The 15,562-nt window shown below is 39.4% G+C and overlaps 1 long non-coding RNA gene across 1 annotated transcript in view; it reads left to right on the top strand.

Moving 5' to 3' along the window:
- The first annotated feature begins 80 nt into the window (after nucleotides 1-80).
- The window catches only part of LOC127494483 (uncharacterized), a 36,792-nt gene continuing 21,310 nt past the window's right edge, over nucleotides 81-15,562 (top strand). Inside the window, exons 1-2 of the long non-coding RNA XR_007924892.1 lie at nucleotides 81-105; nucleotides 4,216-4,280. This is a non-coding gene — a long non-coding RNA (uncharacterized LOC127494483). The remainder of the gene's footprint in view (nucleotides 106-4,215; nucleotides 4,281-15,562) is intronic.

The following is a 15,562-nucleotide window of genomic DNA, read 5'->3' as shown; positions in this document are numbered from 1 at the left end:
GTGTTTGTCCTTTTACATTTACAGTGTGATTCATTATGAGAGTAGAATTAATCAGAGTTTGTTTTTTTGTCTTAAAGCAGCTGGAGACACTGGAGAAGATCAGAGGTAATGAATCTGATTCTGTCAAATATGTACATTATTCTGTTGGTTTCTGTGGTTTGTGTCAATAGAACTGAATTGGGGTTCAGTTATTTTAAGATTCTATCTAAATAAGACAGATACAAGCAGTAGTTTGGGGGCAGAGTGATGTTTAGAGTTGTTTAAATATATTTGAGCAATCCTGCTCATGAATCTACAGAAAATAATTCTACTTATTGTTTATAAATCACAGCACAATAACTCTTGATGTTGAACCAATAGGTGGCGCTGTCACTAAACTGACAGTAGGCTATAATAAGAGCATTGTGCCAGTCATACAAAATTTTGTGTCAGTACTAAAATTAAAATATATCCTAATCTCCTCTTCTGTGTCCTCACCCTCACATTTATCAATGAGTTTCATGAAAACACTTTAGTGAATCCAAACCTCTTTTCATAATGTTCGAACTGCATTCTTTGAAAAAACCTGACAATGCATCTGTCCCAGAATCAGGCAAAAACAGGATTTTTAGTACAAACATAAGGACTGCAGCACAGTTCGGATTGAGTTAGACTCCCCAAAACTGGCACTATAGGGACATTCAGTCTCTTCCCAATTAGAGTGCCAAACTTCACAAACCTCTAAACCAGAGATGGGCACTCAGGTTAGTGACTCGCACTCAAGTCGCATTTTATATATTCTAGCTATTATACTGTGGTGTAGCTGCATAGCTCATTTGGATTGCCAACCTGTTAAAATATGAAGAAAAAAACAACAACTAGAATTTAAACCTAGCTCTACGTTTTATCAGTCTTTTCGTAGTATATGTAGCTTTTTTCTTTCTTAACATGTGTCCATAAGAGAGAGATAGAAAGATATGTTAATCCATGTATTACTTAAAGCTCATATTTTAAAGTATCACAATCATATGCATACAGTTTTATATTGACTTAAACATTCCAAGGTTTTCTGATAATGACTGTCGTCAATAACAACGAAGCTGCATAACAAACCGTGACTCACTGGCGCCATCTTGCGTCCACTTAGCCACTGTATTGAAAATGACTACTTGTGTTGCCAGGACAACTGTTTTGTACATTGTAATGGATTATAAATTAACAAGCTGGATGTGCATTATCCCTTACATCTTAGGACCTTTATTTCAAACAAAACAGATGATAGAAAGATCTTATTATTTGGTTATATAATACAACTAGGATAGTTGTTGTATAATATGATTTGAGTATGAGAATTTTTTTTTTAATGACTCGAGACTCGATTCGGACTCGTGACAAAAGACTCCAGACTTGACTCAGACTCCAGTGATAAAGACTCCAGACTTGACACAGACTTCAGTGATAAAGACTCCAGACTTGACTCTGACTCCAGTGATAAAGACTCCAGACTTGACTCAGACTCCAGTGATAAAGACTCCAGACTTGACTCAGACGATAAAGACAGTGATAAAGACTCCAGACTTGACTCGGACTCCAGTGATAAAGACTCCAGACTTGATTCAGACTCCAGTGATAAAGACTCCAGACTTGATTCAGACTCCAGTGATAAAGACTCCAGACTTGACTCGGACTCCAGTGATAAAGACTCCAGACTTGATTCAGACTCCAGTGATAAAGACTCCAGACTTGACTCTGACTCCAGTGATAAAGACTCCAGACTTGACTCGGACTCCAGTGATAAAGACTCCAGACTTGACTCGGACTCCAGTGATAAAGACTCCAGACTTGATTCAGACTCCAGTGATAAAGACTCCAGACTTGACTCAGACTCCAGTCATAAAGACTCCAGACTTGACTCGGACTCCAGTGATAAAGACTCCAGACTTGACTCTGACTCCAGTGATAAAGACTCCAGACTTGACTCGGACTCCAGTGATAAAGACTCCAGACTTGACTCAGACTCCAGTCATAAAGACTCCAGACTTGACTCGGACTCCAGTGATAAAGACTCCAGACTTGACTCAGACTCCAGTGATAAAGACTCCAGACTTGATTCAGACTCCAGTGATAAAGACTCCAGACTTGACTCAGACTCCAGTCATAAAGACTCCAGACTTGATTCAGACTCCAGTGATAAAGACTCCAGACTTGACTCAGACTCCAGTCATAAAGACTCCAGACTTGACTCAGACTCCAGTGATAAAGACTCCAGACTTGACTCGAACTCCAGTGATAAAGACTCCAGACTTGACTCTGACTCCAGTCATAAAGACTCCAGACTTGATTCAGGCTCCAGTGATGAAGACTCCAGACTTGACTTAGACTCCAGATAAAAGACTCATGAACATCTCTGCTCTAAACTAAATGATTCTATGAACTTTCACAGACTTCCAGTCAGGAGAAGAAAGAGCAAAAGAAACTAGCCCTCAGACAAAAATAAATAATTAACAAATAAATAACTCTATGAAATTACTTTAAAGGGGTCCTGAATGGCATTGTTTTATAATGTTTCCTGGGGTGCACCTCTAATCAAAAATCATAATTTAGAAACAAAAGGCATTTTTCCTATCCTGATTTTAGCCTCTGATTTGAACGCTCTGTTTTAAGGGGCGTGTCTGCTGTGAGACTTCAGTGTAAATGCCCACTGCTGTGATTGGCTAACATCTTTGCATATGAAATGGATAATTAATAAATATTGAACTCTCTTGAAAACTTTTAGCATACTTAAATAATTGTGTAAAGTTTTGATTATAGCAATATATTTAGATCGTGGCATGAAAGGTTGCAATGATGAACATGAAGCCATGCACAGACATGTTGTTGAGCTCATGAAAGCAGTGATCTCATCATTGCAACTGTTACGTCCTCCCATTTTTGTCCCAGGTAAATAAGGATCGAACAAGCAAAAAAAGTGGAGAGACTTTAGGGGATCTTTAGCTCTCCATTCCCAGAGTCACAAAACCACCAGACGTTGGGTTTCAATTTACGTGGCGTGTCTGCCTTTTATTTATAAAGCATGAGTATGAAGTGGTATGAAATAAAGTATTACAAATCCAAAAACAAACAAAAACATTACCTCGAGGGGAGGACCCATATAAAAGAAAATAAAAAATAAAAATCTCTACCTAAAAGAATTAATACTAATTTACCTGTCCCCAAAATAAAAAAAACATAACCAGGAGAAAAGATATTGGAATCATCCACCCTACATTATCCATAAACTTGTGATAGAAGTTATCCACTCAAAGAAATACATAACTCATGTAACCCAACACAACAACCAGAAGCGCGACAAGCGCTACACTCCTCTGGGGCATTGTCTCTCTCCTCGTCAATGCTCTCTCTGCAGTATACTTATGCGATAGTAATCAGGAAATGCACCTATCAGTGCGCAGGCAGTGCAGTCCAGAACTCAGTCACTGATAAACTTGCGCTGTTTGATTGACAGCTCCAGCAATTGTAAAGTGAATGTTCTTTGATCGCTTTCTACATATAATTCAAACACAGTTTATATAACAGATTATTTTCATCCTACTAAGCGACACAATGTGAATTTGACACACAGACAAAGAACATGTACATGAATCATTACATCAGAAATCACTGGTCACAGATCAGGCATTAGAATCAACACAGTTACTTACATGTAACTTACAGTTACATACTCACAGTTACTTACAGTAAAGTAACTTACAGTAAACACTTAACTTTTCTGTTTGCAAAGCCTGCGCCAAAATTGTGACTGATTTACCAAAGAATCCACAGTGAAATGTACTGAATACAAATAAATAATGTTTAACTAAAACATTCACATTGTTGAAAATAAATAAACATATTCCTAGCATTAGGATCCTTTGGTAGGTAATGTTTTTAGACAAGTGATCCTGCTGTCATCATCACTAGCATGCCATTGGGCAGGGCCAAAGTTGCAAGGATGAAATTTTCTTTCACCTGTCTATGACATCATAGGCACATTCCAGAATGAGTCATTTGCTGGGCTTGGTTACAATAAAAGCTGTTTTTTGACTAACAAGGAAGTTTTCATTTCTGAAACTTACAGGATATTCTTATATGATGACCTCTTATATTTCAAAAGGAAAATTTGATTTCTCAGTTCATATGACCCCCTTTATTTTTTTTAATGGAAGTGTTTGTTTTGTTTTGTTTTTTTGTTAACAGCCTCAGAAGTCATGATTTTCCATTGACGGAACAGACAAGTAGCTCCAGTCTGAGGAAGAAGTCAGGTTAGAACTTCTCACATTATCATACAAGTACAATGGAAGGTCTGAAATACTGGATATATAAGGATGGATTGAGGGGTTGTAGAAATGTTTTATGAACTGCTAGATCAGTGGTTAAACTGTCTCAATCTTGTTCTTTAGACATGTTGCTTAGTTGGGGACACTTAGTATTCAACAGTTTTTGATCTGCCTACATTGACGCCATTGTATGATAACTGATCTGAGCTGGACAATGGTAGGGGTGGGAGAAAAAAAGAAAAAAAATAGATCCATCGATGCATCACGATTCTCTCTCTAATGATTCTGGATCGATTCGGAGAATTTCAGAATCGATTCTGAGCTTAGTTTTTATTCAGGTGCGTGATGACGCTAAGTGTACTTTAGAAACACCCGGATTCGGTTTCCTTACAATTCATCACACACATACACCACTCAAACCTTCCATAAAATAATCTTTCATAAAGTTCCCAAAGATTGAAGCGAATTACAATGATATTCGGAGGATTCAATGCACAGGATGTGATGTGAGAGACACACTCACTTTGTTTGATGTCACACTTGCAGTGCACAGTCTCGCCCATCTGTATTTTCCTTACAAATGATCTACGAAGGCATCATTTATGTTGTATGGAATGCAGTGGACTTGTATATTTAAAATATGAAACTCACTTACAGAAGGCTGCTTTCAATTTGAATGCTGATGCTTTGTTTGTGAAGAGTGATTGCGCATGCGGCTGTGCGCAACTCTGTCTAAGTGGTTTAATGTACTTGCGTCTCAAAATGGTTTTATGATGCAAAATTAATGTAGCCTAAACACACACAGTTTTGTCTTAAGGGATTAAATGGACAGGACAAACTGCATTACTTATTATATTTCAAAAGAGATCTGTGCGTGAATGAAACTTCTAGATCTCCTGCTGTCTATGATGTAACATGACAGTAGCCTAAACATGAGAAAGAAAACATTCAGATAATTTACATTTACATTTATTCATTTGGCAGACACTTTTATCCAAAACGACTTACATGTGAGGAATACAACAAGCGAGTCATCATGAAGAGGCAAATAGACACAAGAAGTGCTCACAATACAAGTTTCAGTCATTGCTCAGAGTAACATAAAATACAATAGAGAGGGATTCAAGGAAATGAAAGGATAGGTAAAGAAAGGATAGGATTTTTTTTTTTAAGATGAGGTGAAGTTCTCACGAAAGAGATGAGTTTTCAGCTGTCTTTTCAACATTGCCAGGGATTCTGCATTCCGGATGAAGGCAGGAAGATCCTTCCAACAGCATAGAGCAGAGAATGAAAATGTTCTGGAGAGTGATTTTGTGCCTCTCTGTGATGGTACCACGAGCCTTCGCTCCTTTAGTGATCCCAGGCTTCTGGTAGGAGTGTAGACTCGTAAGAGTGAGTGGAAGTAGGAGGGTGCAGAGCCTGTGGCAGATCTGTAAGCAAGCGTCAACGCTTTGAACTTGATGTGAGCAGCAAGTGGTAGCCAGTGAAGAGAGATGAAGAGAGGCGTGACATGGGCTCTTTTGGGCTCGTTGAAGACGAGACGTGCTGCAGCGTTCTGAATCATTTGTAGAGGCCTGATTGTGCATGATGGCAGTCCAGCCAGAAGAGCATTGCAGTAATCAAGCCTAGAAATGACCAGGGCCTGGACCAGAAGTTGTGTTGCATGTTCTGTTAGAAAGGGCCTGATTTTCCTGATGTTGTGTAGTGCAAATCTGCATGACCGAGCGGTCTTGGCAATGTGGTCTTTGAAGGTCAGTTGGTCATCAAAGATTACTCCAAGATTTCGGGCCAAATTTGATGGGGTAATTGAAGATGCATCTAACTGGATGTTGAAATTGTGCTGCAGAGTCGGATTGGCAGGGAAGACGAGAAGCTCAGTCTTAGCCAGGTTGAGCTGCAGATGATGTTCTTTCATCCATACCGAGATGTCCACCAGACAGCTTGAGATTCGTGCAGCTACTGTGGGATCATCTGGTTGGAATTAAAGGAACAGCTGCGTATTATCAGCATAGCAATGGTAGGAGAAACCATGTGCCAGAATGATGGGACCAAGTGATGTAGTGTAAATGGAGAAGAGGAGGGGTCCAAGCACCGAACCCTGAGGAACCCCCGTGGTCAGTTGATGAGCTTTGGATACCTTCCCTCTCCAGGCAACCCTGAAAGACCTTCCTGTGAGATAGGATTCAAACCAGTGAAGTGGAGTACCTGTGATGCCCAGTGATGAGAGGGTGAACAGAAGGATCTGATGATTCACCGTGTCAAAGGCAGCAGATAGATCGAGCAGAATGAGAACTGAAATCAGCCTTTGCACTCTACAAGGATTCAGTGACCGACAGTAGTGCAGTCTCAGTCGAGTGGCCACTCTTGAAACCAGACTGATTGACGTCCAATTGGTTGCTCTGTGAGAGGAAAGATGACACCTGGTTGAAAACAACTCGTTCAAGTGTTTTTGCAATGAATGGTAGGAGAGACACAGGTCTGAAGCTGTCTACAAGAGACGTGTTTAATGTGGGTTTTTTAAGCAGTGGGGTTACCCGAGCCTGCTTGAATGTGTTAGGGAAAGTGCCAGTGTGGAGAGATGTGTTGATAATGTGTGTAAGTGCTGGTAAAAGTGTAGGAGCGATGGCTTGTAGAAGGTGTGAGGGAATGGGACCTAGAGGGCAGGTGGTGGGATGGCTGGAGAGGAGAAGTTTGGATACTTCTGTCTCAGTGAGGGGAGAGAATGAAGAGAGGAGGTGTGCGGCTGTGTGTGTGATTGGTCTGAGTTCCTGTCTGTGTGGAGCGGAGAACTGACTGCTGATGGTAGCTGTTTTGTCAGTGAAAAAATTAGCAACATTATCAGCAGTTAGGGATGGAGGGGGACAGAGGAGAGAGTTGAATGTTTTGAAGAGTGTGCGTGTGTTTGAAGCGCTGTTGATTTTGTTGTGGAAATAGGAAGATTTAGTGGCATGAATTCCAGCTGAAAAGGATGAGAGCAGAGATTGATAGCTACCTAGGTCAGATTGGTCTTTTGATTTGTGCCATTTCATCTCCGCAGCCCTGAGTTTGGTCCGATGTTCACGAAGAACATCAGATAACCAGGGATTAGAGGGAGTAGCACATGCAGGCCTGGAAGACAGAGGACAGATACTATCTAGTGATGAAGTTAAGGTGGAACATAACCATTTCAAAATTAAATTCAGTAAGATGCAAGTATGGTTTGACATTTGCAAATTTTACTCATGTAAAATTCTTCTCTCTACTTTAAACATCTTCTTATACTAACTTAAAGAGTAGTTACACAGATTTGCCGCAAGTCCAAACTGGTTCAAGCACGCAGAATTCTTGTCTTGTGAATAAATACTGATGTTTCTATCAGCAAATGAAACATAGTATTGATCACCAGGTAGCTATGCTTGTAGATGCAGCTAAAGTTTAGATGAATGAGTCCCTCTGACTATAATTTCCAAGGCCTTTGCTCTGTATAAAGGAAACCATCATCCAAATCTACATTCATATGACACTGTACTGAGATTTTTCATCAGAAACAGGTTAAGCAATACTGCAATTGGTATTTCTTCAACCAAAGTAGAATAATCACTTCTGGTACAGTTTACATGCTGCTGAGCTGAGATTCCTTCGTCTAAACAGACTTACGCTCTAATGCTGAAATTAGGTTTTCTTTGCTAAAATCAGATTAACTTTACACTGATACCATTTGACACATGTTAAGATGTGTTAAGACTCTTTCTGTTACAGCAGAGATGTCAATTCAAGCTATAGTTACCTGCATCTAACAAGCCAGCAACCACCGATCTACATGCGAATCAAACGTCATGTCAAATGTCATGTCGGAATTATCAAAAGCACACTTTTAGTTGGATGGTGGTTTAAGCGAGTGACGTTAGGCCGTGCTTGCTTAACCAGTTTGATCTGGTCTTACAGTGACGTATCTGGAGTTAGCGTTTCCTTTGACAAGTTGTTGTCATGGAAACCAATGTGCAGCACTGCCCAATCGAACAGTGTATACCAAATGTCTGAGGCTTACACATTCATTCAAGGTTTTCTTTCAATCAGTAAAATTCATATTTTACTAATGCAGACTCCTGCTTTCCTGCGAACACACATTTTCACCTACGTTAAAAGCTTTATGCCCTATGCTGACTAGGAACCTTTATAGAAGCTATGTGGAAGGCACTGTGTTTGCAGTTCCAAGTCACTGGGGTCTTAAGAACCCCTTCTGAGGGGCCTTGTGTGTTACAGGCCTTCTGTGTCAGGTCACATGAATGACATTGTGTGAGGGCAGGCTGTGCTGCTGAAAAGGTGACTAACTGGTGTCGGAGGCAAAGTTCCTGTTGGTGTCCTCCATTCATTCCAGGTTTGTCTGAGTCTGTGGCAGTAACCTTGGGACTTTCAGATCTGCCCTGTTTGGTGTCGAGGGCAGCACTCAATCTGCGTTCAGACTTCTGGGTCTGAGAAATCCTTTCTGCTGACTGGTTTCAGCTGCTAATAGTCTGATTGGAGGTTTTCTGGCTGTTAAGTCAGAAATTGTTGTGATTCTGGTTGGATGTCATCCAGAACAGAGAGCCTGTCTTGGTGGGTCACACCAGTCAGAGACTTCGGGCAAAAGGAATGTCTCATATGTTGGCATGGACGTTGTGGTCTTCTAAGCAGTGGGCTCTGGCCCTTCCCCCCTTTGTGCAGGGCTGGGGGAGCTTGCGCTGCTGCTGTGAAGTCCATCAGGGTGCATGTTCCTTGTGTGGTCCATTTGCAGTTGGTCGGACTGTTTCAGTTCTTTGTGGACCACAACGAGTTTGTCTCCAACGCCAGTGAGTCAGTGTTTGGATTTCAGCTGTGCATGTGGATGGGCTTCAAGGGCCTTAGCTTTAGTGTCTCTTTAAATGCAAACAGTTCTTTATGTTCTTTAAATGGCGAAGTTCAACAGCTGTCAGAGCCTCCTGAAGACTGGTGACCTCCCTCAGTTGCTCTGCTCTGTTAGGGTCCTTGCATCTGTCCTGTGCCTTCTCACGCTGAGTGGGTTGGTTCTCTGTGGACCTCTGTGACTTGCAGCGTTCGTTCATTTACATACTGTTGGAAGCCCGTATAAGCATGGGCTAAGGAGAAGAAGAAGCTCTTCGTGGCTCAGGCCGGGTGTCAAGTGTCCACAGAAGAGAAGAGATTGTTGAATAAAGTCATTATTTTTGTTTTGTTTTTGCACACAAAAAGTATTCTCGTCTCTTCATAACATTAAGGTTGAACCACTGCAGTCACATGACTGTTTTAACGATGTCTTTAGTTCCTTTCTGGACCTTGAAAGTGTTGATTATATTGCTGTCTATGGACGAGTCATAAACCTCACGGATTTTATCAAAAATATCTTAATTTGTGTTCTGAAGATGAACAAAGGTCTTATGGGTGTGGAACGACATGAGGGAGAGTAATTAATGACAGAATTTTTACTTTTGGGTGAACTAAGTGAAAGTGAAAAGCTGTAGACTCTCTAACCATTAGGCCACAACTGCCCCAAAAGCACATCCCCTGACTGGGATTCGAACTTGGGCTGCAGCGGTGAGAGCGCCAAATCCTAACCACTAGACCACCAGGGACCACTAACCCTTTAAGTTGCGATAGCTAATTGCAGCAATATTTTTTTTATACAGTGTGTGAATTCGGAACAGTCAGTTGTTTCTCACATTTTAAAAATTATAAACCTATTACCAAACATTACCATTTCTGAATATTTCTTGATGATCAGGTAATGAGTCTTTATAACAAAATACAAAAAAAAATGACACTTGCTAATAAAAATAATTGTATATAACTAATAATATATAATTACGTTTTTTTTTGTTTGTTTTTTTTTTCAAAATGGATGAGGAAATTATAGCACCTTGAAAATGTCTGCAGCTTTTTAAAAATAAAAAATGGGGTGTCTGTCAAATGAAGAAAGGCTGTTGGAATTTCCAATACTGACAAATAGAAAGGTAAAGTGCTGTCAACTGATTAAAGAAAATTAACTAATTAATCACAGATTTTAATTAATTGCACCTAACATTAATTATTTTAATATCTTTTTATATTGTGTCATAAAATCATAATCTCTTAGGCAGAACCTGGCTACTTGACAAATGAAAATCACACCTGACACTTGTTTATAAAATAATTTTAGAAATACAATTAATTTAGTTGTATAATTTTATCCCAAACAAATTAGGAAAATAATGTGGGTTGAATTCAAAAAGCTCTAAGTAAATTTTAGAATTAAGACAACATCAGTTAAGCTAGTGGTTCCCAAACTGGGGTACGTGTACCCCTGGGAGTATAGAGACAGAGCGCAATGCATCATAATCTGAAAACCACGCACACCGGGGGGGAAAACAATCCAACCGTCTCCATTGACTTTGTATTGCGTGAGGCTGCCTCCTTGTCATTTCTGAAAATGTCTAAAAGCTGCTGTGTGACAAGGTGTGCAGCAAACAAGCTAAAAAAACAGAACCAAAAACCCAGAAGTTTTTATAAGCTGTCGACCCCAAAAAAAAACAGTGGTTCAGTGTTTTTTTTCTAGGTTTTATTATGTGTTGGGGCGCAGTTTAGCATGTCTTAATGCTTCGTTTTTTTTTGAAAAAGCCATATTTTTCATATATTTTACCTTTATCCTACACCTCTGTTTCCATTGTCATATGAACGGCTCGTTTGTCTTCCTGGTTCTATGAAGCCACTCTCTCCGAAATACGCAATGTGCTCAGATTGGTTAGCAGGCCCAGTGTATCCAGAGCCATTGTGATTCGCTGAAGCGTCCGGAAACGCCGCACCCCTAACCATTCCTCGTTACGTGCTTGCTTCAGTGGAAATGTAAATAACGCTGTCTATATTGCTGTATCAAATTGAGCCAAATCAGACCCAGATGAAGAGGGTCAGGCAGAACCTCTCCAATCACGGCTTTTAAAGGATGTTTATGAATGGTATTTCATTTTGTATTTGTGTCAAAGTGTTTAGATATGCTGTCACTGCTGTTTGTTATCTTTCAATATACGGTTTTATCCTGATTAAAGCTTTACTGTAGCCGAATACATGACTGAGTAGTAGCATTTTTGTAAAGGTAGTGTTTAATTTATAGCATTAACAACTGTTTGTCTATATGAACATAGATGTTTGTTGGTGTTTGTTGGATTAGTATGCAATAGAATTTAGCTAACTGGCTAGCGAAGCAAAAACGCTTTGGTCTTTGTTTAAGTCTTGATGCAACCAAAAATAGCAACAGAACTATACATTTAAAAGACATGTACAAATAAATAAAGTACTTACAGTTTGAAGCCAATAAACAGCAGCTTCTGCTTTTAAAGTAGGAACTGCTTCATCTTTCAGTAATAGACTTTGTGCAAATCCAGCATTGAACTTGTGAAGATTCTGGAAGCTGTCTTCAGCGCCGCATCCAGTGTAGAAAATATCACTGATTATAACGGGATCTATTATCTTTTGATGCGTCGCGCCACTCGCGTCCGGTGTACACAACTCTTCCTCCACATGGCCTCTCCTACTTTGTTGCGTGTTCTTGGGTGCGTGTTTTGCAGGGTTTATGATGTTACCAACCCGGGAAGAAGCTCGTTGTAGTCCAAACCAGTCGTTTTTGTAGGCATTAAACTGCCATAACTTTAAAAGACAATATCTCCCCGTTTGCATTGAACTTTCAGCGCTGTAACTTTGCAGATACTGTTTATGCTCAAGCAGCAACATTACACACTAACTAAAGTTAAAAAAAAAGTGAAATCGCATTGAACCACCCATTTAAGGACACAAAAGTGGATACAGGCATTTGAGACAGAGCATGTCATATTACTATAAGAACTACGCCCACTGGAGGGTAATGTAATCAGCGACAGGAAATATAATATATAAAAGTGACATTTGGATATTTGTCTTGACAGTGACTAAATGTTTACTGCACAGGTAGGCTTACTGAGGCATACTGAATGTCAGGATCCCAAAATTTACCCATTCTTCTTGCTGATGCTTCATGTCTTATTGCCTGTATCCACTTTTTTCTCCTTAAAGGATGGCTTTTATGGTTCTGTAGCTTATAAAAACTTAGTTTTGGGTTTTTTAGCTTGTTTGCTGCACACCTTGTCACACAGCAGCTTTTAGACCTTTTTCTGTTTTTTGTTATAAGTCAGAACTGACAAGGAGGCAGCCTTACGCAATACAAAGTCAATGGAGACTGTTGGATTGCCCCCACCCCCGGCGTGGGTGTGGCCTAAATGTGCTCTGTCTCTATGTGAGGTGACGGAGGGGGTACACAAACAAAATGCAGAATTTTGCCATTCATTTAATTCTTCCCCACCTTAAAATATCATTAAAACCGAGCATGTAACAGGCACAATGCCGTAAATACGTGACATCCAATCAAAACACCACATCTCAAAACTGACTGCATCCATTTCCACATAAACAGCGTGCATACAGGTGCCTAAAGGTTGCATGCAGAGTCTGCTGCCTTAGCAAATCACGTTACATTACTGCTGTTCTCAACAGTGTACCTGTAGATTTAGCACTTGCACCAGCATGAAAAACAAAAATAGCCTGGTACAGAAAGTGCATAGAGATCAATTTATGATCCATAACTCATGATACAAAACATACCTTTTGTCAGTTCTTGTTTTTAATATTAATAATATTATATGAGCAAGAATGCAAATCCAAATATCCACATGATTACAAATGCGACATTTTACAACAGTTCAACAAACAAAAAGTGATGTTCCTCACAGTATTTTTAGTATTTGCTCTATTTTGCAATGAAATAATAGTTCTGACGAAAGCCACGGCAGATCTACAACACACAGCGCTGTTTCGTGAACGAATCTGCGGCTTTGAACGAATCGTTCATGTGTAACGTCATACCAGCAGAGGGAGCCCTCTCCCGAGTATTGACTGTGTGCCGCTCCCTCTGCTTCATGAGTCACTTCCTGTTTGTGGGACATTTAAGCATGGCTCGGCTATCAGGCCATTGCGAAGTATTGCCAGTTTACCTGCCTTACCGAGCGTTTATTTATCATTGTCTTGCTATCTTGTGTATGACCATTGCCTGTTTCATTCTGTTTCTGCCTCTTGGATTACCCCTTTGATCTGTTGCTTGTATTGGACTGACTTATTGTGTATCTACCTCTGCATGTCTCACATTTATGCTATCTGCCTGCCGACTTGGACTTGTTTGCTGTGGATATTATTAAACAACTGCTTATGGATTCTAACGCCGCTTCTGCCTCATTACAAAAGTCAATATCTTGTAATTAATGATTTAATAATATTTTCCTTTACTTTTTACTAAACAACATTCAAACAAGTTCCTAGGGCTCATTCTCTCATTCACTCTTCTCAAGTGACAAGGGAGGGGGTCACTATTTTTAACCACAGCCACAGCCACATATATACTTACACAGATGCTCACAAAGACTACATACACATATAAGTGCATTTTTTCTTTTTCTACACCTGTCAGTTCTACTCGCTCTTTCACTGACATACTCTCTCAACACAGTAAAAAAGCAGTACCCTACAGGCATTTTGCCTATCCGTGCAGCCTTCTGTCACTTCCTCACCACGACAGACCGTTTATCCATAGGACTTCTGCCTATCCGAGCAGACCTCTATTGTGACCTTGACACAACAAAGCGGTAACCATAGGACACTTTAGAATAGGGGATGCAGAATATAAGTGTCTCATAACTGAAATAATAAAACATTCATAAAATGTTAACATCACTTTTTAATCATTTATGAACATATAGCCATGTTTTGTAAATTATTTGTTCATAATTAACAAATAATTTATAAATGACTTATAACTGAATTAATAAAACATTCATAAAATATTAGTATATCACTTATCAATCATTTATGATTGTATATTCATGTTTTGTAAATGATTCGTTATTCATTAACTAATAATTCATACATGACTTATAACTGAACGTTATTATAAAGTGTTACCGAGTTTGTGTTAATTGTCCAGCGCAGCCCTCTGTGGTTTCCCCCTAAGCTTCAAGCTAATCCCATCCTCATCACCATTTGTTGTGGTTTATACTTTATTTGAAAAAATCACTTCTTAAGGATCTTTGATTCCAGACGTTTTATTACTTTATTGTACAACAAAGGAGACAGCCTCTTCAGGAGACAGCTCAATGCTCTCTGTTTTAGCACATATATTTATACCATGTGATATGAGCTGAGGCCAAGTTATGTGATCATATTTACGAAATTCTTCTAGCCTAAAACAGAATTTTCCATACTCATAGACACAATCTTTAAGATTCAAATTTCTTATGTGTACAGCAAACTTTTACTTGCAAGCACATGTAAATGCTGTCATGTTCTCTGCACACACATGTACAGCCCTTATACTCTTCATATGATTATAATTGTGAAGTGAGACACATTATATTATGTTATATTATACTCAGTTTTACCATAATAAAATGAAAAAGCAATGAAATGCTATCGAAAGCGCTTTGGAAAGAAGGAGAAAGCGGTGCGTCCGCACTTTCCACGCATTTTTAGATGCAATATGTGAACAGCCCCTTAAAGGGTTAGTTCACCCAAAAATAATGTCATTTATTCCTCACCCTCATGTCGTTCCACACCCGTAAGATCTTCATTAATCTTCAGAACACAAATTAAGATATTTTTGATGAAATCCGATGGCTCAGTGAGGCCTGCATAGCCAGCAATGACATTTCCTCTCTCAAGATCCATTAATGTACTAAAAACATATTTAAATCAGTTCATGTGAGTACAGTGGTTCAATATTAATATTATAAAGCGATGAGAATATCAAACAAAATATCAAAGAAAATAACGATTTCAGCAGTTTGGCAGTTTTACACGAGAGCTGAATCATGATTCGATATGCTGATTCATAACGCTCCGAAGCTTCATGAAGCAGTGTTTTAAAATCGGCCATCACTATATAAGTCATTATTTTGTTTTTTTGGCGCACCAAAAATATTCTCGTCGCTTTATAATATTAATATTGAACCACTGTACTCACATGAACTGATTTAAATATGTTTTTAGTACATTAATGGATCTTGAGAGAGGAAATGTCATTGATAGCTATGCAGGCCTCACTGAGCCATCGGATTTCAACAAAAATATCTTAATTTGTGTTCTGAAGATTAACGAAGGTCTTACGGGTGTGGAACGACATGAGGGTGAGTAATAAATGACAGAATTTTCATTTTTGGGTGAACTGCTTATGCCCAGCAGCCCCAGAGGATGGATGGCAGCATGGT

The sequence above is a fragment of the Ctenopharyngodon idella genome, chromosome 2 (assembly GCF_019924925.1).
Source record: "Ctenopharyngodon idella isolate HZGC_01 chromosome 2, HZGC01, whole genome shotgun sequence".
Lineage (NCBI taxonomy): Eukaryota > Metazoa > Chordata > Actinopteri > Cypriniformes > Xenocyprididae > Ctenopharyngodon > Ctenopharyngodon idella.
The sequence above is the reverse complement of the archived record's forward strand: the minus strand, read 5'-3'. Positions and strand labels throughout refer to the sequence as shown.